The 26,616-nt window shown below is 42.9% G+C and overlaps 1 pseudogene across 1 annotated transcript in view; it reads right to left on the bottom strand.

The window, feature by feature from the left end:
• Positions 1-605: 605 nt before the first annotated feature.
• Positions 606-26,616, bottom strand: part of LOC308338365 (importin subunit alpha-1-like) — a 30,832-nt pseudogene continuing 4,821 nt past the window's right edge. Inside the window, exon 2 of the transcript in view lies at positions 606-2,184. The product of the transcript in view is annotated as an importin subunit alpha-1-like (transcript). The remainder of the gene's footprint in view (positions 2,185-26,616) is intronic.

The raw sequence follows: 26,616 nt of genomic DNA, 5'->3' as shown, positions 1-26,616 counted from the left end.
TACAATGATGAATAAAACATGCCTCTGCCCATGCAGTCTACAGGATCGTTCTTGTAAGTTTCTCTGAGAAGAGAGCACAAAAATCAGGGCACCAATTGCAAGCATGTTAACAAATAAAAATGTGTAATATCCCTGATCAGAGACTTTGAGATGTTATAATTAACAGTTTAATATTCAGTAGACTTTTTTGATAAAGCTGTGTGGGTTTAGGCATTATTATTTTTCGTGTATGGCTATTTGCAATCGCCATTAACTGGATCATTTAAATGATCAAATTCCACAATTCCCACAGGTCATCTCTAGAGAAGGAAGTTTTATTTTTCTCTGTTGAAATGGTAAAAGGTCTACATGCATTTTTTGTTTTGGGGTGGAATTTAATCTTTATATACAGGACACTGCAAGACAGGAGATTCCACATAGAAATCAGAAACCCACTGAGAGGGCAGCTTCCTACAGTTGGTAGTTTGGAACTGGTCAAGTGGAGTCTTGTTGTAAAAAGTGCTACAATAACAAAACACATTTAAAAAGAGTTCTTAGGAGAGAAACAGTAAGACAAACTTCTATCAAACAGAGCACATAACAACTTTCTGCCTCAGCTGTACGATCTAGAAGTTAAAGTTCCCAGGAGTGCGACCCTGAACTTGGGACGGATAGCCTTCAGAGATAGTTTCTGGCACAGCGTTCTGATCTTCCTCTCCCACTACAGAGAAATCCTTCTCAATCAAGTTTAATGAAGCTTCGTACACAGACTCATTTTCATGGTTTTGTAGAGCCTCAGTTTTGTCCAAACCTCCACATTCTTCAATCATTACACTAGGTTTCTCAGTTTCACCTAGTTTCTCAGCAGCCTGAAAGATGTTGGAAATGGCATCCAGAATAACCAGAATAATTCTGGTATCCTTTGCAGTTAAGAGGTTCATCCGCGGTTCTATTACACCACAGTGAACGAGGTATACAATCTGTTCAACTGTCCCACCACTTGTATAGCTGGTCACAGCCCAGACAGCTTCCTTTTGTGTCTTAAAGTCTGCCTTAGAGAGAACACCAACAAGGAATGGGACCAATCCATGATTCACGACTTGCAGGATCTGGTTCTGGTGGCCGGCTGTGATGTTTGACATTGTCCACATGGCTTCCTTCTGAATATTAGTTTTCTAGCAGGGTTCGCTAGCAGGCTGGGCAAGACAGCAAATGCTTCTGCATCTAGTACAACCTGAGTCTGCTCCTCTGTCCCACTGACAATATTTCCTATGGCTCTTAGCGCAGGAGTCACAATGGGCAATTCAGTAGCTCCTAGAAGCTTCACAAGCTGGGGCACAACCCCTGTTTTCCCAACCGTTTCAGTCCGTTCATTTGGACCCATCAGGAAGGCAGGAGATGGCCCAGCAGGGATCTGCTAATACTTCTGGATCGTCATGATGCAGGAGACGAACTAAGGTAGGAAGAATCTACTGAACAGCATCTGACGGGGGTGCAGGATTCTTGTTGCGACAAAGGTTTGTGTCCGAGGAAGGTTACGTACGTAGCCACATGCTAAAGAAAGATGGCGTATCCGGAACTGCAAGGAGAGCCAATAGCGGGCCAACTGCACTGTCCTTGATAACCAAGTCTCAAAAACCTGCAATGTTTGCTAGAGCCCAGACAGCTTGTTCACCGATGTGGGCATGGGAAGATGCCAACAGGGAAAGGAATGCAGGGCTAGCGTCTCCATCTGCCGCAGCCTTGGTCTGTTCTGATGGCCCGGAAGCAATGTCAGTGGGAGCCCAAGCAGATTCAAACTGAACGGGACTACAATCAGTTCTGCCCAAGAAGGACACAAATTTTGGAATCAAACCAGCCCGGATTATGTTGTCTTTTTCCCTAGGAAGCAGTTTCTTAGCAGCTTGAGTAGCCCGGAGTTGGCTTTCCACGTTGTTGCTATGTATGCCCTTGACTGTCATCAACAGACCGTTCTACAGTGCCCTGGGTGTTGCGGGTTTCCTGCTGGAAGGTAGCATCATCAGAAATGAACTTACGTTTCTCTTTCTCTTACGTTTCTCCTTTTCAGCATCTGGTCATCCTTCTTAGCTGTCCTCAGTGCCACGTTAACTTCTATCGACGCCGCCTCATTTCTGTACTGTCTTTCCCCTTGTTCTTGAGCCCGCTAAGGAGGGCAGCTGGTGAATTACCATTCTCTTTGGTGGACTTGGTTATGAGACAAAAGGAGAAAGCTACACGGCCGGCTCAGTCGTCCACTGGAGGCGGTCCGGGGCACGCAGGCTGCGGGTCAGTTGCGGGTCAGTTGCCCTCAAAACGTCCACCACGGATCACCCCAAAGACGGTGTCTACATGCATTTTTTTTTTTTTAAGTAAGCTCTGCGCCCAGCACGGCGCGCAACACAGGGCTTGAACTCAGAACCTAAATTGAGATCAAGAGTTGGACGCTCAGCTGACTGAGCCACCTAGGTGACCCATCTACATTTTTTTTAAAGTGACATACAGGAAGTAGGTGGCCTGTGGGACTTTCTTCCCGTAGAATTAAAGGGATCTGCGGGTCAAAGAAATGGAGAACTACTGTTCCAGGGCTCTTTTGAAATAGCCTCTTAGTCACAAGGTCTCCAAAGAGAATAAAGGATCAGATAAAGCCACAGAGTGACCTTGAACTTCCTTTAAGCCCTTTCCAGTTCTTGGCCACGCCTCACTCTGACACCATATGTCCGTATTTATGTTGTATTGTACACACATCTAGATGATACAGACAAGAATTAAGATACAGAAGAAAAGGAACGTGGAGAAACGGAGAAACGAAGGACTCCTTCTCAGCTAGTTCTCGCTTGCCCAGATCTGTGCCTTTGTTTCTGTCTTCTCCAAAGTGGGGAGGAAGCAACATATCTACACAGCATTTAGAAATATGACACACCACACTGGATCATTTAGACTGCCAAATTTCCGAATTCTGGGGGCCCTGGGTGGCTCAGTTGTTAAGTGTCTGCCTTCGGCTCAGGTCATGGTCCTAGGGTACTGGGATCGAGCCCCGCATCGGGTTCCCTGCTCAGTGGGGAGCCTGCTTCTCCCTCTCCCACTACCCCTGCTTGTGCTCTCTCTCTTTCTCTCTCTCTGTCAAATAAATAAATAAAATCTTAAAAAATCTGAATTCCACAGGTCATCTTTGGAACAGAGAATTTTATTTTTTTGTCTTGAAAATGAGATAATATTCAATTTAATGTGTCTAACAGTTGAATTCACCACTGTGTAATTCACAGAATTGGAACTATAGGCAAATTTTATAAGGCTCTATGATCTAAAGTGCTATCCTTTGTGTCTTATATTTTTTTGAGAGAAAAAGACAATCTGTTTCTTGGCACTCTACTAAACTCAAAAGTTAATTTTCTTGTTGTGGAGAGAGATCATGTTTACATAACATTTATGATAAAATTAGATTTCATAGTTCTGTGGCTTTTTTTTCCCTATCCCCAAGTAAACTTATGTTTCCTTATATGGAAAGAAAAAACCATGGAAGAAATATATCCAAACGTTAACAAATTAAATCAATCTACATGCATTTTTCTTCAAGAAGTACATGCTACTTTGATAATTATAACAAAATATGCCTTTTAAAAATTCATGGGGAGGAAGAATAATTATAACCTAAGAAGCCATGAGATGAAAGGAAATCTTATTTGAATCAACAAATGTAAGAGCCAGGAATAGCCCACCAATAATCTTTTACAGACTTTTGCCGAATGTTCTTCCCCGTCCCAGGGTAATTCCTGGCCAGCGCTGAGACGCAAGGGGGCAGTGGCTTCCTGGGAACGGCCAGCGGCTTGGGAGCTCAGCCAGAAACCAGTTAAGTGACGCGTCTCTCATTTGGTGCCACTGGCCTGGGAGAGTCAAATTTCACTTGCCAACTGCTTATTAAAGCGTCTTTTGCTTTGATTTTCTGAAGGCACATTTCTTCAGAAAACAACAACAACAACAACAACAACAAAAAATCTAAGTGAATGGTCCATTTGGGATCCACATGGGGTCAAGGACCTAAGTGACAAGATGGGAAATAGAGACACATAGAAACAGTTTTCCCCTCTGGAGCAGGAGTTAGGGAAACATCCCCAGATTGTCTGGAGAAGCTGGAATTTGAAAAGATGTCCCAGGAGGAGGGTTGGCTGACTAAGCTTAGCTGACCTGAGCAAACAGCTCTGACACGGGAACTAGCCTAAGAGAATTTAGGAGACTCCTTCTCTGTGGTGGGCCAAGTATATGAGGAACTTTCCAACCTTTCTTCCCAAGTTTTCTTCTGCACCATTCCCCTTTGGTTGCCTTCATCCTAAGAAAACCTCTACCCTTGTGAGCTTTTGCATTACTTCTGATAAGGCACAATATCTATATCTATTATTTCCTTGGCTATTTTCAGTTTGCAAAGTCTTCTATATTTTAGGGGCACCTGGCTGGCTCAGTTGGAAGAGCATGTGACTCTTGTTCTCAGGGTCACGAGTTCAAATCCCATGTTGGGTGTAAAGATTACTTAAAAAAAATGAAATAAATATAAAAAATAAAATAAGACAGTCCTTTGTATTTTATTAAGCACTTTCATGTATGTTTTCACCCACAATTTGAAATGTTTTGACTTTTGACCCTCACTTTAGTGAATTTTATTACTGTAAATAAGAACTTCACCACAGTGACGAAACATAATATATATTAAAACAAACAAACAAACACAACAACGACAGTGAAAGTCTGGGGACCAAGTGCCAAGGACATTGCATTGGCCTGGCAACACGGACCAAGCTGAAGAACGGAGATGCTAGAATCTTGGTTATGGAGCTCCCCAACGAAGTCGTCTCTGCAAAGGAAGAGCCAGGCGGCACCAGAGAAGCATTTTCCACTCAAAGACTTTCAGAGGCATCCATGCTCATGAAATTGGCAATGCATGTCTGTGAGGCAGATGACCCTAACTTTCCATGTGGTACATTAGTCTTCGGAGGAGTGAAGAAATCCTTTGTTTGCCGTAGGGTGATTTCTTAGGAGAAGCTGTCCTCATAAACCAAATATTTTGATAAGCTGCAAAAAGTCTGAGCTATGCAGAAAACCTCTCCAAAGGAGCATTTGCTATTAAGTTTTTAGGACTCTGTGGTTTCACATATTTAATAAATGCCTGTAACCATATTCGAACTTTCTCCTTCGACTTTTTACGATTAGTTTCATCATGTTTGTGATAGGCATTGTGCTTGTAGGAAATCGGAGTTCAATTCATGATGGCTTCTCTTTTGTCAACCAGCAATGATTTGGCTATAAGTTGGGGGTTGTTGGGTCTCTGTTTTATGGTTTAGGAAAGAGTCTGAAACAGGTTAAATGACCTTGGCTCCTGGTCAACTAAAGGGCACAGCATGTCTTCTGACTCCAAATGTAGTGTCCTTATTTATTTTTTTTTTAATTTTTTTTTAAGATTTTATTTATTTATTTGACAGAGAAAGATCACAAGTAGGCAGAGAGGCAGGCAGAGAGAGAGGAGGAAGCAGGCTCCCTGCTGAGCAGAGAGCCCGATGCGGGGCTCGATCCCAGGACCCCGAGATCATGACCTGAGCCAAAGGCAGAGGCTTTAACCCACTGAGCCACCCAGGTGCCCAGTGTCCTTATTTTATTATTACTTTTTAAAAATCATTGTGCTCTCAAAATATCTAACTCAGTGGGGTACCTGGGTGGCTCAGTGGGTTAAAGCCTCTGCCTTCGGCTCAGGTCATGGTCCCGGGGTCCTGGGATCGAGCCCCGCATCAGGCTCTCTGCTCAGTGGGGAATCTGCTTCCCCTGCTCTCTCTTAAAACAAAACAAAACAAAACAAAACACACCTTTAAAAACAAAAAAATTCTAACTCAGTGAAAGGAGTCCTTTTGGCAGACCACCTTGGCATCCTCTCTCTGTGGTGGATTTGGTGGCTGCCATTTTCCATTCTGAACATAAAACCATGGCCCTGAAAGAATTTGGTCTTTGCAGTGCTGCTGAGTGAGGTGCTTCTTCCTTAGACCCGGCTGGGAAAGGAAGCTGGTGTCCAAACAAGCGGCAGCCCTTGGAGGGGAAGGTGGGTCACTATTTGTTGAACGCCGAGGATGTCTGACCACAACATAGGGTACATCTGTGCCTCTGTGAGCCCCCTTTCTCGGGCTCCTTGGTTCAAATCACAGAGAATAAAATAAGCAACAGACCGATGAGTGTAATGTGAAGCATGGGAAGCTGTCGCTGTTGTTCTACAGAAACCGTATTAGCATCAAAATAAATCACAGCATCTTGGGCACATTTTATACACTTAACTAAAATGTAGATTTAATGTTAGGTCTATGAAATGGTAGCTTTTAAAGCTAGGATGCAAACTTTTTCTGTGCTCTTTTGAACCGAGTCTCTCTCTTGCTTTTTTCTTTGGCTTTTTTTTTTTTTAAGCTTCATTTATTTGAGAGAGTGAGAGCATGAGCTGGGGGAGGGGCCGAGGGAGAGGGAGAAGCAGACTCCCTGCTGAGCATGGAGCCCCTCCTCCAGTGTTCAGTCTCTTGACCCTGAGAATTATAACCTGAGCTGAAACCAAGAGTCAGCTCTTTTTTAAAAAATTTATTTATTTATTATTATTATTTTTTATAAACACATAATGTATTTTTATCCCCAGGGGTACAGGTCTGTGAATCGCCAGGTTTACACACTTCACAGCATCAAGAGTCAGATCTTAACTGACTGAGCCACTCAGGTGCCCCTGAGTGTCTTGTCTGGAACAGATCTTCCTTTCACTTTCTTCTGCTCTCTCGCTATGGCTTTTCCCAAGTATATACCTCACCAGCCTTCTACCAATGTCTGAACTTCCATTCATCATCAGTGTTTTAATCAAGTGTTGTCTTTTTCACATTCTTCTTCTAATGTGCAAATATCCCACCGAAAGGTAATGTGTTAAATTCTTAACGCAGGGATGGCGAGTTCTAGGCAAGTTTGGTGGCACGCTCCCAGCCTTTGGGGGATGTTACTAATCTGTCAGAGCTTGCTTTCTCATGCAGTCTGGGGTTAGAACCCTCCACACAGCGCGGCTGGCAGCCTCTACGGCTAATCAGAGCTGGCACAGGGGCTGAAGCCTACTTGGCATCCCTATCTTAGCAGTGTGATCTCAACGCGTTGCTAATATAATATCCCCTTGGTCAGGGTTCTAGAAACCAGGAAACTGTGAATAATAAGGGCATGAGAGCAGCTATTAAGGTCAAGCTTGTCCTACATCACAATTTCACCCCAGGCTCCTTGCCTGGTACCGTTTAATAACAGAAATAAGAAATCAGGGTGGCAGATCTATAACATAATACTTTTAGCAACACACACTTTACAACAGTGGACTCTTTTCCGGCCTTCCTACATGGGTAACTAGCCATCTCCAGACAGCTCATTCATCAAGTCTTGTGCACAGAAATTCGCCTATCTCTAAGCCAAGGGAGGACCACACACGGTGGGCCTGAAATTGCTAAGTGGAAAAATGTTAAGCAGCTACCGCCAAGGGGAGCTTGATAGTGTCACCCAGAAAATAACAAATAAATGTCTCCCGAACACTTGGGGGAGATTTTTCAGGTCCTTCAGTGTCGCTTGAAGAACTGCTTTGAATTTCTTCTCCTCCTACGCAAAAGTCAGTCTGAACTATCCCCATAATAGAGGAGCACTGGGAAAAATCATACAGAAAGAGAAAGTCCTTTTAAGCGAGTGGCAGCTGCAGCTGGCCCATGACATAAAGCACCCTGAACATGAATAAAACTCCTAACTAATATTAACAGCAGGAGGTAAAGCTGTGAGGTCATTTAAAGATGGATAGTCATTTCTGGTCTTGGTCTGACATTTGACCTAATGAGAGAGAAAAATCTTTGGTGGTGAGCAGAAAAATCTTGACAATCATTCTTTCAAAAAAAAAAAAAAAGATTTTGATGTAGCTACTGAAAAGTATTAGCAAAAAATATAGACTGAGGGGACAGAAAATGGGAGTGGGGCCATACCAGTTGAGGCAGGAATATTTACATTACCTTCAGCTAACTAAAGTTTCATTTATTCCTTAGTGATGGGTAGTCATATTTTATGTGTATAAAGATCATGTTTTTGAGTCATATTTTATAGTACTTGGGTTTTTTTTTTTCATGCACCGACACATTTATACATACCAATATTTTAAAATCCTGGTATTTTCTGCCTCTTCCAGAAAGGACTAAAAGCATCTGGATATGTATGTGCCAATGCGTGTTTTTGGATGCAGGGACAGATGAATGGATGACTATATCTAACAGATCATTTAGGTCAGGTCAGGTAAGGCTGGCATGTGCCATTAGGCAACACCACTCTACTTGCCACTCTACAAGGCCCCTGGTCAGTTTCCTGACTGTTAGAAAATATTCTGAGAGCCTTCAAGCCATTTTGTCATGCTCAGGGACACTGACTAACACAGAGATCGAAACACACCCCCTGCTTCACACGGGGTCCAGAAATCCTATGGGACGGGAGCAGACCCCAGTCCAGAGCCATAGTTCAGACATGTAGAAATTGGACTTATGGACCGTGACCTTCAAAGAAAGGACTGAAAGGACGGGTAGTAGGACCTTCTCATAGAACCAGCTGGACGGAGCAGGGGGACTTGAGATTGTCCCAACAGAGCAGCGTTCTAGAGGGCTGGGCTTGGCCACCTTGGCCTCCAGCACCTTCCAAGACATCAAATGTGCCTGAGGGAAGGGAGCCATGGAAAGAAAAGAAAGAACTGTGTCACCAGGAGACACGAACTTTGTCTTGGGACCTCTTTTCCCCGTGGCAGGAGAGCAGAACGTAATAGGGCCATTGAAACAGATGGAAGGTTTTGCTGCAGCCTCTGGTTAAATGTGAGATTCACACCCTCTCAACCCTATGGGGACTTCTGGAAACTTGGGTCACAGTTGTCACGTGGAAGTGTATATCCATGTTTGTTTAGTTACTAATTCAACAATCCTGTATTTAGTTCATTTCACAGTATCAGTTCACTTATTCTTAAGTTATCTCTCTTTTTAAAAAATAATAAGTTAGGGGTGCCCGAGTGGCTCAAAGCATCTGCCTTCGGCTCAGGTCATAGTCCCGGGTCCTGGGATGGAGTCCTACATAGGCTTCCTGCTCAGCGGGAAATCTGCTTCTCCCTCTCCCTCTGTCTGCCAGTCCCTCTGCTTGTGCTCTCTCTGTCAAATAAATAAAATCTTAACAAAAAAATAAAAATAATAAGTTAAAAACAAACCAAACTTAGTTATAGTTTCATGATTCTTAAACTCCAGCCTGCAGCAAAGTCACCTGGAGGGCTTGTTAAAATGCACGGGCAACCATGCTCAGATTTCTTTTCTTTTCTTTTTTTAAGATTTTGTTTACTTATTTGACAGAGGGAGGGAGAGAGAGAGACAGAGAGAGAGACAGAGCATGCGTGAGCAGAAGCAGGGGGAGTGGCAGGCACAGGGAGAAGCAGGCTTCCTGCTAAGCAGGGAACTCAATGCAGGACTTGATCCCAGGACTCTGGGATCATGACCCGAGGTCCAACCGACTGAGCCACCAAGGCACTCCTAAGCTCAGAGTTTCTGATTCAGTAAGGCTAGGGCGGGTTCAAGAATTTATTTCTAATAACTTCTTCAAAAATGCTGGTGCTGCTGGTCGGAGAGCACACTTTGAGAATCACTGCTATATATGATTTTCTGGACCTGGCAGTCCTTAGCTGGAAATATTCAGGGAACCAGATTGTGACATGAGATAGTGACCCCTTTTATAAAATAGTCTCTTGTCTTAACAAGATGCATTCTTGGCGAGGCAACCCTTCTAAGACTTTCCAAGGGTTTTTACATCTAGTAAGAAGATAGATAAGAAGATTCCTTCTTATCCCATCCCCCAAATCCTTTGTGTGACTCAAATCTGTCAAAACCATATATAACGGATATTTTTAAGGAGTGTTCCAGCTTCAAACTTAATCACCTTATATACAAACCAAGAACACTTAATATTTTTGCAATGCCTAGTATTTGAAGCCTATTATCCAGGGGACCCCTTTCCTGGCATCAAGATTTATTGGACTAAGAATGATCAATTTGAACAAAAAATCAGAATCTTACAGATTCTGACCCCCAAATCATCAGGCATCATGTGATGCGTGGTTTAATACATAATCTCAAAAACATAACAGAATGTTTAAAATGAGAACTCTCCAAGAATATCCTGGACATATGATTGTCTTACATATGGGAGCTATTCACTTACTCATTATAAAAATTTTTTTTTAAGATTTTTATTTATTTATATGATAGACAGAGATCACAAGTAGGCAGAGAAGCAGGCAGAGAGAGAGGAGGAAGCAGGCTCTCCGCTGAGCAGAGAGTCTGATGCAGGGCTCGATCCCAGGACCCTGAGACCATGACCCAAGCCGAAGGCAGAGGCCTTAACCCACTGAGCCACCCAGGCATCCCTCACTTACTCATTTTAAAAATAAATATGTATTGAGTCTCATGCCAGGGATGGGGCTGGGTGCCATGGATATTCATTGTTATGAATAAGGACTAAGCCGGACTGTGTCATGGTTGGTGTGTATTCAGCCAGATTGCCTGGATTCAAATTTCAACTCCGGGGGCTCCTGGGTGCCTCAGCTGATTAAGCATCTGCCTTCGGCTCAGGTCATGATCCCATGGTCCTGGGATCAAGCTCCATGTAGGGCTCCCTGCTCAGTGGGGAGCCTGCCTCTCCCTCTCCTTCTGCCGCTCCCCCTGCTTGTGCTCTCTCTCTATCTCTCTTTCTCTCTCTCTGTCAAATAAATAAAAATCTTTAAAAAAAAATTCCAACTCTGTCACTTATCAGCTTGGCAAGTTACATAACTACTTTGTGCCTCAGTTTCCTCATCTATAAAATGGGACTAGACATTGGCTCTATCTAGTAGGAGAGATGTAAGGATGAAATGAGTTAACATTAGCAAAAAGCAGTGAACACAGTCTGGCACGTCATATATGTTGTCAAATAAACACATCAGCCTTTGAGTAGCTCACCGTAGTGGCAGATAAAGAGTGACATGTAAGGGAGCAAGTTACAGAATAGGTAATAAATGCTCTAATGACGTATAGTGAAGAGCTGGACTGCCTTTGCTGCACAACAGAACACGGTAAGCCCTCTGGGGTCTGGATGGCATGTGCTTGTTCCATACCGCTCCCTTCTGTACAACCACGCTGGAGAAATCCCAGCAAGTTTTCATCCCTCCTTTTTATAGCTGCTACCATGACAGCAACATCCATTATGCTAATGTATAATTACCACGAATGGTTTTCAAAACCCTTTCTATCAAATTTAAATGATACTGAAACTTGTTTAGGGGACCACCTGCTAGAACTTTATAGGGCACAGGTGCAATTTATGTGAAAACAGGATTGGGCAGCTGTTCCGCAGTTTCTGCAGCTGGAACCCTGGGTGGGGCACCGTGGGAATTAGCCGTGGCAATGACCTATAGCAGAAGGGTGGCCGACGTTTGCATTGAGACGCTCGCTGTGTAGGGGTTGAAGGCGGGCCGCCCAAGACGAGGCACTTTGGCAGGAAGATTATTTTGAGCTGAAGGCAATAGGGGCCCTACAGGCTCGAGAAAAAGTTTTGCCCCTCCCTTAACTACATAGAAGAATCTAAGCTGGGAGTCTTTCCCAGAATAAGGGTTGGTTATCAGCAGGGATAGAGTGACCCATCTCTATGGCAGGACAAACATCTAATTATCAAACATCTGCTCTTCCAATTGCCCTGTGAAATGCATTCCTGTCCTCTGCAGTCCCAGACCCCCACCCCCTTCTCCTTAGTTCAGAGTCACACATATACCTTTTTGTCTGTCTTTGGAACCTCCACGTCCGTGCGGATTCCCCAAATGTTTGCTATTAAATTTGATTTAATTCAATTCTTAGCCTAGCTAGAAGGAGTCTTGAATGGGATAGGAATTCTTTCTCCCTGACATCTGCTTTATTTATTTTTTATTTTTATTTTTTAAAGATTTTTATTTGTTTATTTGAGAGAGAGAGAGAGAGAGCGCGCACGAGTGGAGGGAGCAGCAGAGGGAGAGGGACAAGCTGACTCTGTGTTCAGCAGGTGCAGGGTTTGATCCCATGACCCTGACATCATGAGCCAAAATTGAGAGTCAGACGGTTGGCCCAACTGACTGATCCACCCAAGAGCCCCCCTGACATCAGTTTTAAAACAGAAGTTTCCACTTCCCAGGAACCCTTTCAGTCTTGGGCAAAATTTAAAATTATAACCCTTCTGATAGGAAAGGAAAGCTTTAAAGAAGAAACACAAAACTAACATAATGATATATGTCAATTGTATCACAAAAAAAATTTAAAAATGTACGTTGAAAAAGCATTATTTCAGACTTTATACAAGAAGAAAGAAAGAGGGGCGCCTGGGTGACTCTGTGGGTTAAGCCTCTGCCTTCGGCTCAGGTCATGATCTCAGGGTCCTGGGATCGAGCCCCACATCGGGCTCTCTGCTCAGCGGGGAGCCTGCTTCCCCCCTCTCTCTCTGCCTGCCTCTCTGCCTACTTGTGATCTCTCTCTCTCTCTGTCAAATAAATAAATAAAATCTTAAAAAAAGAAGAAGAAGAAAGAAAGAAAGAAAATGTAACTCTTGGGTCCTTTGGATTGGTGATAACTGGGAAGTATACGAGAAATCAACATTTACTGACTTTCTGCTGGGGGGACACCCACGTGTTCCTGTGCCTGATAAGCTACAATCTGATTTGGGGAGCAGGAAACAAACTGGTATAAAGTTAAATCAAAATACATTTACATACCAGTTCAAGATAACAAGAGAAATGATATTACAAGATGGTTAATGGCCAAATGAGTTTTCCATTCTAGAAATGCTTTGGGAATGGAGGTGAGAGGAAAGGACGAGTGTTCACTGGGAGCTGCAGCATTCATGGAAACTCCTAGAGTGGTTCTATTTCACGATGGTCCAGGACAACTGGTGGGACTTTGATACACAGAAATGAAGGGAGGAACCATCATACACAGATGGTACAGCCCAGGAAAACCCACAGACGCGGGACAAGCCTAAGGCGAATGCAGGGGATGGGAGGCAGTGCAGGGAGAGGAGAGGACAGAGGAGGAGACATGCCATGAGATGAAGTTAGGAGTCACACCAAATTCTGCACTAACACACAGAGCTCCTAAGCTTTGATTGGAAAACCATCTGTTAAAAGACCAGTCTCCCTGCGTGAAGAAATACTACCTTTCCCTCTAAATCTATTTCTAAATTTTTCTATTTTCAAACCCTAAATATAGCATGCGTAGAGCACCTCTTTGTTTTGGTAACCTCCTGTGGACTTCCTCACGGCATGGTGGTCTCAGGATGGCCAGTCTTCCTGCGTAGCCGCTGGCTTCTTGCAGAGTGTGAACTGTGAAAGCAGAAGCTTCCAGGCCTTCTTAAGTTCTAGGCCACAAATTGGCCCAACATCCCTTCTGCCTCATTCTGCTGTTTAAAGCAGGTCACAGAGCCATCAAGAATCAAGGAGTGGGTAGGTATTTACCCTAAAGATACAAATGTAGTGATCCAAAGGGACACCTTTGTCCCAATGTTTATAGCAGCAATGTCTGCAATAGCCAAACTATGGAAAGTGCCCAGATGTCCATTGACAGATGAATGGATAAAGAAGAGGTGAGATATCCATCTATCTATCTATAGAGATAATATATATAATAAAATATGTAGGTATAATATATTTAATATATAACAATTATATTATATATAATATATATAATATAGATATATATAGATATCTATCTATATATACAACTCAGCCATCAAAAAAAGAAATATGTCCATTTACAATGACGTGGGTGGAACTAGAGGATATTATGATAAGTGAAATAAGTCAATTAGAGAAAGACGACTATCATATGATCTTATATGTGGAATTTAAGAAACAAAACAGAGAAGCATGAGGGAAGGGAGGGAAAAATAAAACAAGACAAAACCAGAGAGGGAACAAACCATAAGAGACTCTTTTTTTTTTTTAAAGATTTTATTTATTTATTTGATAGTGATCTCAAGTAGGGGGAGAGGCAGGCAGAGAGAGAGAGAGAGAGAGAGAAAAGGAAGCAGGCCCCCCACCGAGCAGCAAGCCCGATGTGGGGCTCGATCCCAGGACTGTGGGATCATGACCTGAGCTGAAGGCAGAGGCCTTAACCCATTGGGCCACCCGGGTGCCCCAAGAGACTCTTAATCATAGGAAACAAACTGAGGGTTTCTGGAGGGGAGGTGGGTTCGCGGGTGGGGTAACTGGGTGATGGATATTGGGGAGGGCATGTGATGTAATTAGCGGTGGACACTCTATAAGACTGATGCATCACTGACCTCTACCTCTGAAACTAACAATACACTATATGTTAATTAATTGAATTTTAAAAAGTCAAGGAGAAGGGGCTCTACAAGGGTATGAATGCCAGGAGGCAGGGCTCATGGTGGATTACAAATACCACAGCCTACACACTCCTCTTTAGGCTTCTACTACTGCAAGGTTCTTTGGTCAAAAACCTCTTTTACAGCCCAGAGGTTTTACTTAACATTTAAGTTTATGCATCTCTGCTTGGAGGAAGAAGTCAGCCAGCAATTTCCCCCCAGGGAGGACAGAACCTAAACAGGAAGTTAAGTTTGTTGAGTCCTAAAAGGGACAGCTGTGTAAAGACCGTGATCAAGGCCCTGAAGCTGGGTGGGTGCCCAAAGCCAGGACAGAGTATCCGGAGAGGGAATCCAGTGTTTGGATTTGAACCACAGGGTTCCTGTTCACATCTGCTTGGAAAGGTACTACAAGCAGAGAATTCCCCTAGTGATGCACAGAGCCCTGGCCCCCGGACATTTGAGCGCTCCCAGGTGTGAAGCCAGACTTCACAAGACTTAAGATGGGAGGCCAGACGAGTTGGCAAGTCAGTTGATGCCAGGTGAGTGTTTTCCATATGTCATTCTGCAGAATTTCATAAGATCGTTGACAACTTTCTGCCCTGGCTCCTTTTTTGTTTTGGTCTTCCTCCTCCACTGCCCCCCTCCCTGTTTTATTCAACATACCAGGTGCAGACTTGAGTTAAACAAACACCACTCTCAGAATAACACTCTCATCAGCCGTCTATATAGGGCTCTTCTCTTCTTACAGTTTACTTTTCCCCACCAACACCCGCCATGAGCCATGCCTAACTGCAGCCCTCCCACTCTGATGATTGAGATGTGCTCCTGAATACACGTATATCGTCGAAACACATGTGTTTGTGCTGCATATACACAAGCAGGAAAGGGGAAGGGGAAATGTATTAAGGGGTCTGCCAGGTGAGCCCTTTCCCCCTTCTGATGAGCTTTGTAGATGTCCTGCTCAACTTCCGCTTCCAGCTCGCCAGCCAGAATGTTGCCCCCCACCTGTTCCTATGCGTGCACCTGAGAGGCTGGGAAAAGTAACTGACCACATTTACTGACCTGAACACATTGACATTTGCAGTAAAAGCAAAGCTTATTAGTGAGGAAGAAGGGGTAAAAATGGCTGTGGGTAGACACGTAGCTCCTTTCGTAGGAACGAAGAAGGGACTGGCAGAGGTTTCTGTCCGGGGAGAGGGGTGGTGCCTATGCAGGGACAGAAGCAAGGGAACAGGAAGGCTGGGGAAAGGAGGCTGGTTCGGCTTCATTCCATCCGCATTCACTTCCTTAGGAGCAGAGATGATAAAAAGTGACCACAAAAGACATTCACTATAAATGTGTTTTCACCCTAGGGGGAACATGGCCGGATGATCTTGAGATAACTTTAGAAACAAGGAAAGAACAGGGAGGTGGTAGGATGGACAGCTTATGAACACGAACTGTAAGGGGGAAGGGCGACTTCCCTTCACATTTTTCTTGATTTCTACCTTCCTTACAAGAGCAGCTTGCCTACAATAAAAAATATCCCTGGTGTGTTGTTTAAATGAAAATGTTTCTAAATTAAATCCCAACTTTAAGATAGTAAAGAAATCTTTGATGAATACTTTGTAAAAGCCACTGTGTAAACCCATGTGAAGGAGAAGACCGCTAAATATTTCAAGATGCCTGGGGCACCTGGGTGGCTCAGTGGGTTAAGCCTCTGCCTTCGGCTAGGGTCATGATCTTAAGGTCCTGGGATCGAGCCCCGCATGGGGCTCTCTGCTCAGTGGGGAGCCTGCTTTCCTCTCTCTCTCTGCCTGCCTGTCTGCCTACTTGTGATCCCTCTCTGTCAAATAAATAAATAAAATCTTAAAAAAAAACAAGAAATTAAAAAAATATTTCAAGATGCTAACTAAAAGAGAAAACTACATGGGAAAAACTCTCATGCATTAAATACACACATGTGTATGACATGTTTAAAGACTTGGATTGTGATGGTTCATTGTATGTGTCCATTTGACGGGTCACGGGTGCCCGAGATTAAATCTATTTCTGGGTGTGTCTGGGTGTTTCTGGATGAGATTAACATTTCGATTCTTTGACTCAATAAACTGATGGCTCTCTCCAATGTAGGTGAACATCAACCAGTCTGGTGAGGCCCTGAATAAGAGGAAGGAGGAATTTACCTTTTATTTTTTCTGCCTCACTGATTAAGCTGGACATCTCACTCACCTTCTCCTGTAATGGACTGCGCTTTACATCACTGGCTCCCCTGGTTCCAGGCCTTGGGACTCCAGCTAAAAATGACACCACTGGCTTTCGGTCTCCAGCTTGCTGACAGTAGATGGGACTTCTCAGCTTCCATAATCATGTGAGCCAATTCCTCATGAGAAATTTCCACAAATATATATCAATATCTGTCTTACTGGTTTTGTTTCTCGGAAGAAGTCTAATACAGTGACCTTTGGGAGAAACTGCTGATATTTCCATTACCCTGATTTTGAGATACCAATTCCAGCATTGCGAATGACTCTTGATTTCTTTTCAGTATTTTTTCAGTCTTGACATTAGTGTGGATTTATTCTTACACATTTATTTATTTTCACAGCTGACGTTGTCTCTCAGGCACAGGGAAGGGATGTCGCACCCCCGTGCAGTTTCTCCCCCTGTGAAAATTGCCAGGAGGAATCCTTGGGGGCATGCTTACCCACTGGATTTCAAGCTCTAGCATTAAAGTCCTGCCCACTTTATTTTGAAATAACCTGGTGACGAAGACTCTAGAAGGATTTCCTTGTCTCCTGGCAAGAGCTACTTTATCATGCTAACCAAGAGGCTGATCTGTCAGCAGAGCCATTGGCAGAAAGGGCGAAGATCAAAGAGGAAGTAGAAAGTTCCATCTCTTAAATTTTCTCCCTGACTCCATGTCATTCTAAGGCGCTACGTTTCCAAAGACACTTAAATTACAATCCATGATAGCACACCTGTTTCTGAGCTACCCCAAGCAGGTACATAACGTGTTCAATAACTGGACAGAAACCCAGCTGAGATAAACTTGGAAAGAGACAGATCCTCTTCACCCCATTCGACAGGACACAAGTAAATGAAGAGAACAATGGGCTGCTCTAGTAGTCAAACCTTTCAGGGAATTCTGGGACACAGATTCAGATCCTGCCTGTCAACAGCCCAGCCACAGCCATCACTATCTTTGCTTTGGTGAGAGCAACTTCTTAAAATAATCGGATTGGGTTCAGCAATATCTTCTCATCAGAAAACCCAGGCCTCTAAGTTGTTGACCTCCATAAAATCCATTTGATTCCAACAAATCTATCTTTTCTCCTTGCTCTTGGCCACTGGGTGTATGTATCTAATTTCTTTGAGCCAATTCTGTGTATCACAGTCTCATAATTACATAGTTCTCCGCATCCCAAGCCCAGGAAACAATTTGGCGAGTTGGCCCGTGTCCCAGGGTTTACTTCTACTATAGTCTAACTCTGTTCTCTTCTTCCTTAGAAAAGCACCAGGTAGGGGCACCTGGCTGACTTACTCAGAGGAGCATGTCACACTTGATCTTGGGGTCTCAAGTTTGAGTCCCCTATTGGGTATAGAGATTACTTAAATAAACTTAAAAAGAAAAGAAAAGGAAAAAAAAAAAGCACCAACTAATCTAAGACAGAAAACCACTGGCAAGCCAGCCAGGGCAATTACTATAGTGCCAATGAGACTGTGAGGAGGGCCAGGGGGAGGGGCAGTCATCTTTGTTCTCTTTGTCCAGTCTTCCCAGATCCAGAGCCAAATTCCATTCTTGCAGAGGTACAGTCGGTCAAAGGCAGAACTGCAAAGTCCACACAATCTGCATTCCAGGTTTTTCCATTCTGTCTCTTCTCTGTATGCTTGGAACACCTTTCTCGATCTCTAGATACCTGTTAATTACTCTCTTCTTCTCCACCTTACTACCTCTTATATAAAAAATTCCTCAACTCTTTGGTCGCTTCAAGCATTGATAGCAATTTCAAAATATTATATCTCCCAAATGTGCCTCCATTTTAGCAAGGATCCAAATCTCAAGTTTAAGGAACAGAGTACTGACAATAAAATAGCAGGCATCACCCAGCAGGAGCAGATGGGAAGGAGGGGGCTGCTTGAGTCCCTAGAAATCACACCATGGAGGCAAAGGTATAATCCACCCGCACTAAAACCGGTCCTGTCTTTAGGCTTTGGGGCAACAATGTCTGACTTTGTCTTGGGTTAGATCCTGAGCTGATTGCTCAGCCCCTAAAGGATTTCTCTGTGATCTTGTAACCTTATAATTTCCAGTGACTAAGAACACAGGTGTCAACGGGCTATCTCCCTCTTACCCTCATCATCTCTTTATCTCTGTCCCAAATACAAATGAAGTCTTGGCTAAACAGACTGGACCCAATGGATTAGTTTACCCCAGAGTGTTTGTCATCATTGACTATGAAGTTCCGCTAGACATCAAATGGATGAATCCATTGAACAGACACTGAGGCACTCTGTACTTCAAGCCCTGTGATAAGTGCTGGGGAGCCAGAGATGAAAAGACACGGTCCTTGCCACAAGGAGTAGATAGTCTACTGGGTAGAGAGGCACATGAACAGTTTAAAAACTGTCATAACCTGTGATGGTTCGTATTGTGTTTCAACTTGACTGGGCCATGGGGTGCCCAGATATTTGGTTAAAATAAACATTATTTTGGGGTCTGTGAGGGTATTTCTATAAATAGCATTTGAATCAGTAGATGGCATAAAGCATACTCTCTCCCCAGTGGGAGTGGACCTCATCCAATCACTGATGGCTTAGTAGAACAAAAAGCTGAGAGGAAGGGAGATTTTGCTCTCTCTGCCTGTCTTTGACCTGGAACATTGCTCTTCTTCTGCCTTTGGACTTGGACTGGAACTTACGCCATCAGCTCTTCCAGTTCTGAGGTCTTTAGACTCAGACTGGAGCTATACCATTACCATCGGCTCCTGGGTCTCCAGCTTGTGGACTGCAGATCTTAGATTTCTCAGCCTCCTTAATCACATAAGGTACCTCCTTATAGTAAATCTCTTTATATATATCTTATTGGTTCTGTTTCTCTGGAGAACCCAGACTAATATATAGTCCAAACAAATTTTAGTACACATTCTAGAGTGGGCAAGCAACAAAACTTTCCTAGTTTTTGCTGTAACTAAACTTAACTTTTAACTTTAAGCCTCCATTCTGGCAGGTGGCAGAAAGGTAATCTGAATTAATCAAGCTTTCTCAGCCAATCAGATTCGTCTCTCTCTTCTTCATGCTAGGGTTGCATCTCTATTCTGAGGGCTAGGTCAGGGCATTCTGATGAGGAGGGGGAAGAGTAGTTGGTGTCTGGGAATCAGTGGCCATATTCTACCTGGTTTTTGGTTGTTCTTCATCTTTCTCACTGGAATCTCCTGAGGTGACTTTATTTTCTTATCAGATCATGGATAAGAAGATCCAGGCAATTATCTGCTGCTATGTTTTTTCCTTGTAATCATAAGATTTCCTCAGGCTCATCTGCTCTCTCAGTTACCTTTACATCTCTTTCAGGGCATGGGAAATGTTTGGCTCTTGTTCAACTGACTCTCTGGCTCTGGGAATGCCAGCGAAACAGTCTCAGGTGTTCTTGGTTTCAATGCACCTTCAAGCCATTTGTACTCTGTGTCCATTCCATGCTGGGTGCAGGCAGGTCCTATGATACTGGTGTTTAGGAACAACTTCCCTCTCCTCTGGGAGACCTTAACCAACATGGAGCTTCTTCTTCTTCTTCTTCTTCTTCTTCTTCTTCTTTTTTTTTTTAAGATTTTATTTACTTATTTGACAGAGATCACAAGTAGGCAGAGAGGCAGGCAGAGAGAGAGAGAGAGAGAGAGAGAGAGAGAAGAGGAGGAAGCAGGCTCCCTGATGAGTAGAGAGCCCCATGTGGGGCTTGTTCCCAGGACCTTGGGATCATGACCTGAACTGAAGGCAGAGGCTTACTCCACTGAGCCACCCAGGCGCCCCCAATATGGAGGTTCTATCATTTCTCCTCGCTCCACCCTCAGACTTGGTCTGGAGCAGGGCACTCATCGGAATTGTTCTTGATCCTCACCTCTGTTCCAAGGATCTTTACCAACTGTAGAGTGGTCTTATACTAAAGTCTTATACAAGCCTGCATTCTCTCAAATTTATTGATGAAAAAATACTTACTGCCCTGAATTCTTTGAGATTTTAGCTTCTGGTACTCAAAATCCAGATACTGGTGTTCCCAAGAAACTCTAAAGCTATTGCTTCTAAGAATGAGTTTCATAGTCTATTTTTAAACTGAAAAACTAGGAGTTGATTCTCTCTTCTCTTGTCTGCATTTCTACTCTACAAAGCTGCACTAAGGGCAGTGAATAGAGAATATTATCACTACTGCCCAAATGGGAGATGGGTGGAGGTGGCAGGAGATCCTAGAAACAGAAAATGCCAGATTACCATAGTGAGATTCACTGACACCTCCACTAGAAAAGCTAAAATTAAAAAGACTGACAATACTGAGTGGTGAGGATGTGGAATCACAGCCATCAGATAAATAGATCGATAGATGATTATCCATATGTCATACTGCTTTGGGGAGTATAAATTGGAAGACTACTTATTTTCTACTAAATCTAAGCATAGGCATGTTTCATGAACCAGCAACTACACTTGGGTCTAAATCAACTGAATCTTTAGATTCACCAAAAGATAGCCCTAGAATTTTCATAGTAGTATTATTCATAAGAGTTAATACAACAACAACAACAACAGCAGCAGCAACAATAAAAAAAACATCCTGGAAAAATTCTGATGCCCATCAACAGTAGAATTGATAAGTTATGGTAATCCCACAGTGAAATACTCCTCAGCAAATAAAAAAATTACATCCACATATAATAACACAGATAAAATTTAAAGAGATAATGTTGAAAAAAAGGAGTTAGACATAAAAAGATGTGATTTTATATGACTCCATTTATATGAAGTTCAAAAGTTGGCAAAACTAATCCGTGGTATTAAAAGATTAGTGGTTGCCTTTAGGGGTCACTATCTGGGTTGGGGGGGCACAAGAAAGCTTGCATTCATACTGGATAGTTGTGCTCAGGACTCTCACATAAAAAATCCACTGAGCTGCACACTTTAAGATTTGTGCACTTTCCTATCTGAAAGTTCTATCTTGTTATCATAGGAAAAAATAATTTAATATATGTGAGGTAGTAAAAAAAATATCTACTGGTGTCTTCTCTGGCTACAGGCACAGCCCTCCTAAAACTCTTACAATTTTTCTAAGTGACAAGAGTATCTTTTGTTCTAATGAGACAATTCTCAATGGGCTCCAGGATGGCTCCTGGATGGGGACTCAAAAAACCAAATCACAGTAAGAAACTTGAAATTTTTGGCCCCAACCCCTATTCTTTTGAGAAGGGTGAAGGACTGAAAATGGAATTAATAATTAATCATGCCTGCACAATGAAGCCACCATAAAAATCCCAACAGCACAGAATTTGATGAACTTCCAGGTTGGTGAACCTATCTATGCACAGGGAGGATGATGCACTCCAAGTCCACAGGGACAGAAGCTCCTGGATTTGAGACCCTCCCAAACCTCCCCCTATGTATCTCTTCATCTGGCCATTCATCTGTATCCTTTATCATATCCTTTAATAAGTTGATGAGCCTAAGTAAATGTATCCCTCAGTTCTGTGAGCTGTGCTAGCAAATTAATTGAACCTGAGGAGGGGTTGTGGAACCTTTGATTTGTAGCCAAATCAGGCAGACATTGTAGGTAAACTACTACTTGGTTGTAGGGGACCTACGACTTGTGATTGGCATCTGAAGCAGGGAGGGGGCAGTCTTAGAGGACTGAGCCCCTAACCTGTGGGATCTGACACTATCTCCAGGTAGATAGTGTTGGAATTGAGTTAGATTGTTGTGGGGCGAGGTGCCTGGCTGGCGCAGTCGGTAGAGCCTGTGACTTTTTATCTAGGGGGAGGGGGAAACAGGGAGGAGGTTGTGAGTTTGAGTTCCATATTGGGTGTAGAGATTACTTTAAAAAAATCTTAAAAAAATGAATTGTAGGGAACTCCACTGGTATTACAGAGAATTGCTTGGTGTGGGGACTAACCACACATTTGGTGACCGGAAGTGAAGTATTTTATGAATTGTAAAAAAGACACATAGGAGGGAAGGATTGAGGTTTTCCAATTCATTAAAAAATGATCCTGGGCATCTGGGTGGCTCAGTTGGTTGAGTGACTGCCTTAGGCTCAGGTCATGATCCCGGAGTCTCAGGATCGAGTCCCGCATCTGGCTCACTGCTCCGCAGGGAGTCTGCTTCTCCTGCTGACCTCTCTCCTCTCATGCTCTCTCTCTCTCTCTCTCTCTCTCTCTCTCTCAAATAAATAAATAAATAAATAAAAATGATCCTGCCTCACAATCTGTGTTGCCAATGCTCGAAGAGTTGTGTATGGGTGGTGCAATGGAGGAGGCAGGTCAAAACCTGCCTTGGGGAGTCAGGGAAGGCTTTCATAGTGGGGGGACTGCCTGAAGCGGGACTTGAAGGGCTTGTAGACATTGCCAGCTAGACATCAGGGTAGAGCAGAGAGAACAGAACATGGAAAGGCAGGGAGGCCTAGCATATTTGGAGGTTGCAGGGTTTGGTATTTTTAGAGCATAAAATGCAATAAGGAGGGATTTACAGAAGTATGAAACTGATATAGAAGAAGACTATTTACATACAGTGGGTGGATCCACTGAAGGTGAACAAAATTGATGTATAGAGCTGCTTTGGAGACATTGTTGTCGATGGGTGGCCAGGAACTGTGTCTGAAGTCAGATAGACCAGTAAAAGGGGCTGGTGTCTTGTCCATCAAAGACATGATGAAAACTTGAAAAAAAGAAGGCAACAACAGTAGGAATGGAGAAGCAAATGTAGATCTGAGAAAGATGTCAGGGGCTGATGGCCAGGACTTGAAAAAGGGCCAAGGAAGGACCAAAACCTGCAAGACTGGTTGGAGGGAAGCCTACAGAAGACTGAGAAGTGACCAGAGAGAGGAAGAGAATTGAAGGGGGCGGAGACGTGAAGGGGGACAGGGGAGACGTGAAGGGGGACAGGGGAGACATGAAGGAGATATATTCCCACTATGGAGGAGCTGACAATCCACTGAGCCAGTCAGATCAGGAGGAAAATGCATCTCAAATTACAAGGAAGGTGTAGTCTGAGCCAAAGAGATGATCTGGGGGTTTCTCTCTGGTTTTTCAACTTTTGCACAATTCTCCCAGGGCTTGACTTCTCTTTCTATAAAACAGGCAACTATGAGATTATCTTATTATATATAATAATATAATTATATATAATATAATTAGCAGGGTTGTTTTCTTAGATGAATGAAGTTATGTCTGTAGGATTCTTTGAAGTCATAGGGAAACAGGGCATTCTCATTTTCCTTCTCACCATTTTTCCATCATCTATAAAATTAGTAGCTTTCAACATTTGTTAACTTCACTCTGGTCTGAAAAAGAAAACTAGATCTTAAATTTCTTGACCTCGAGAAATAGCCTCCGAGAAACAAGTTTCAAATGACCACTATCATTCAGCCACCCATATCAAATGTGTTTAAATTATTTTTCACATATTGAAAGAGACAGATTTTAGCAAATATGAATCTCATGCCCACATTTTAAATATTAGAAATCCACACTACTCTTCAAATAATTTTGTTTTTTAGCCTTGAAGCTTCTAGAACATACTTATCTTTAGAAAATAATGCCATGTGTTCAAAATGCTTCTCTTAGTACTGATAAAATATTTAGTAATATCATTTGCCTGAGCTTATTCAATAATTTAGCAGGCCCATCTAAAGAAATCTGGACATTGTCCTAAGGCCTATAGTATAAAACTGTCTGACCACCTTTAAGAGGAAAATTCTGAGAAGTACTCAGGAACCAGAGAGGGACACATGTGAATATAGTTTCTCCCTCCCTAATTTTTCACCTAGGTTTACGATGATGTAAGTAGGTATTTATAAAACACTTATTGTCATAGCACACTGTCCATTTATTTCTTTATGTCAGCTTGCATCATTTCTGTCATTCAGAGGTGCATTTAGTTTTTCAGTGCATTGTATTATTTATAAGTGGTGATCCTGCAGTGGCATCATCGCCTACCTTTATGACCACTCATCGATAAGAAATTGTTATGAGGTCTCTCTCTGCCGAGATGTCGTCGTCATTGTTGTTGTTTTTTTTTTTTAAGATTTATTTATTTATTTGACAGACAGAAATTACAAGTAGGCAGAGAGGCAGGCAGAGAGAGAGAGGAGGAAGCAGGCTCCCCGCTGAGCAGAGAGCCTGATGCGGGGCTCGATCCCAGGACCCTGGGATCACGATCCGAGCTGAAGGCAGAGGCTTTAACCCACAGAGCCACCCAGGCGCCCCGTCGTCATTGTTTATGTTTGGAATAATGCAGGGCCACAATCGCCCTTATTAAATGGTGCCGAAGTTGTGAAAACAAATCCTACCAATCTAGAGATGTGTGGGTGGAATTAACCCCATCTTCTCGGAGAGGTTTGTTTGGTGACCGATTTACTGCAGCAGAGGAGATAATGTGTTTGAATACACTTGAACCTACAAAATGTTCTGTAATTGTTGTGGCAGTTAGAAGGCTGCTAGAATTGAGTTTTTATCCTGCTTTCAATGTTTTGAAGAATATCTATCCTACAGCGAATATTTGTGGAACAAATGGATGATTGAATGAATAGATAAAAATGGTCTTCCTAAGACCTTGTGAATTGCGGGTAAGAGTAGAAGGCCATTATGAAAGCCAAGATAGTCAACTGAGGGATGATGAGAGGTTGCTAACTGGCAGAAGACAACTTGTCAGCAACCTGTGGTATGCACTTGCTATTGTTTTGGGGGAACTGGGAATTGGTTGTTTGGGTAAGCAGTGATAAAATACTATCCTCTTGTTCTATGTTGCAAGAACATATTTTGTGTAAGACAGCACATGATATAACCATTGCCTCAGCAATGATTCCCTTAATCAGTGGTCAAGATGGCCTTGCCTTATACCAAATGCTGTGTTGCAAGGTCAGATTAGAGCAAAATTTTAATTTGCATCGAGCTGTATAATACATTCTGTTCTCGTATATTAACATCTCATTTCATGCCTACATTTCTAGTTTAATATTTTCAAATTTCATATATGTGTACTTTTCTCTCTTTTTTTTATATTTGTAACTCCTTTAATGTAATTCATGCTCTTTCATAAGTGGGTTTGTTTAATTTGATTCATTTGCTGTGGTAGAGAAAGGCCCTGACCCTTGGAGTTAAGCATGGAAAGAGGAGAGAGATCTCCCTGTACCCTAGTTTCAGGCCTAAACTGCCCTGGGAAGGCTATGAGCTACACTGAGATGTCTAGGGGAATGAGGGGATGGTGGTACTTCAGGCTTGAGCCTTAAATATAAACTGACCCTGACATGTCTGAAATGTCAAAAGGACAACAAACATTATAATATAAAATATTTTATATATTATAAAATAATTATAAATTATTTTATATCTTCAAGCAGAAAAAAGATGAGGGGTAGTAAGTTCTCCTTTGGGGTAAACTATTCTTCTTTTTCCCCGTGAATTTCATGTAGGACAACAAGCTGTATTTCCATTCATATAGTTGGGTAACAATGTACATTAAAACTTAGTGGTTTGGGGCCCCTAAGCAGCTGTAGTCAGATAGTGACCTGGCTGGAACCATCAAGATGGCATCATTCTGGAGCCGTGGGAGATTTGACTGCAAGTCTGGCACCTCTATCGACATGACCTCTCCTTCTATGTGGTCTCTTCAAGAGTGCAGCCTGACTTTTTATGTGGTGGCTCAGAGCTCCCAAAGGTTCAAGTGGAAGCTGCTAGGTCTTCTTAGGCCTAGGCCTAGATCTGGCACAATGTCACTTCTGGCACGTTCCATTGTATACGTGAGTCCCAAGGCTAGCTCAGACTTCATGGCAGAGAGGACTACACAAGTATTTAGTACCAGGAGGTATGGTTCCTTGGGGGCTATCTTCAAAGATAGGCTACCACATCTTCTTCCGGAATGCATGGATTTGATACATGTGTCTCCAAGGAGCTAAACTGCCCTGAATGATAATGTGTAAGGGAAGGACAGTATATTATTTTTAATTTTTGATAAAGGGATACAGGTGTATTGCTGTACAAATAGATAGGA

Source organism: Martes martes, assembly GCF_963455335.1.
Source record: "Martes martes genome assembly, chromosome: 2".
NCBI classification, from domain to species: Eukaryota; Metazoa; Chordata; class Mammalia; order Carnivora; family Mustelidae; genus Martes; species Martes martes.
This window is presented reverse-complemented; position numbering and strand designations above follow the sequence as displayed.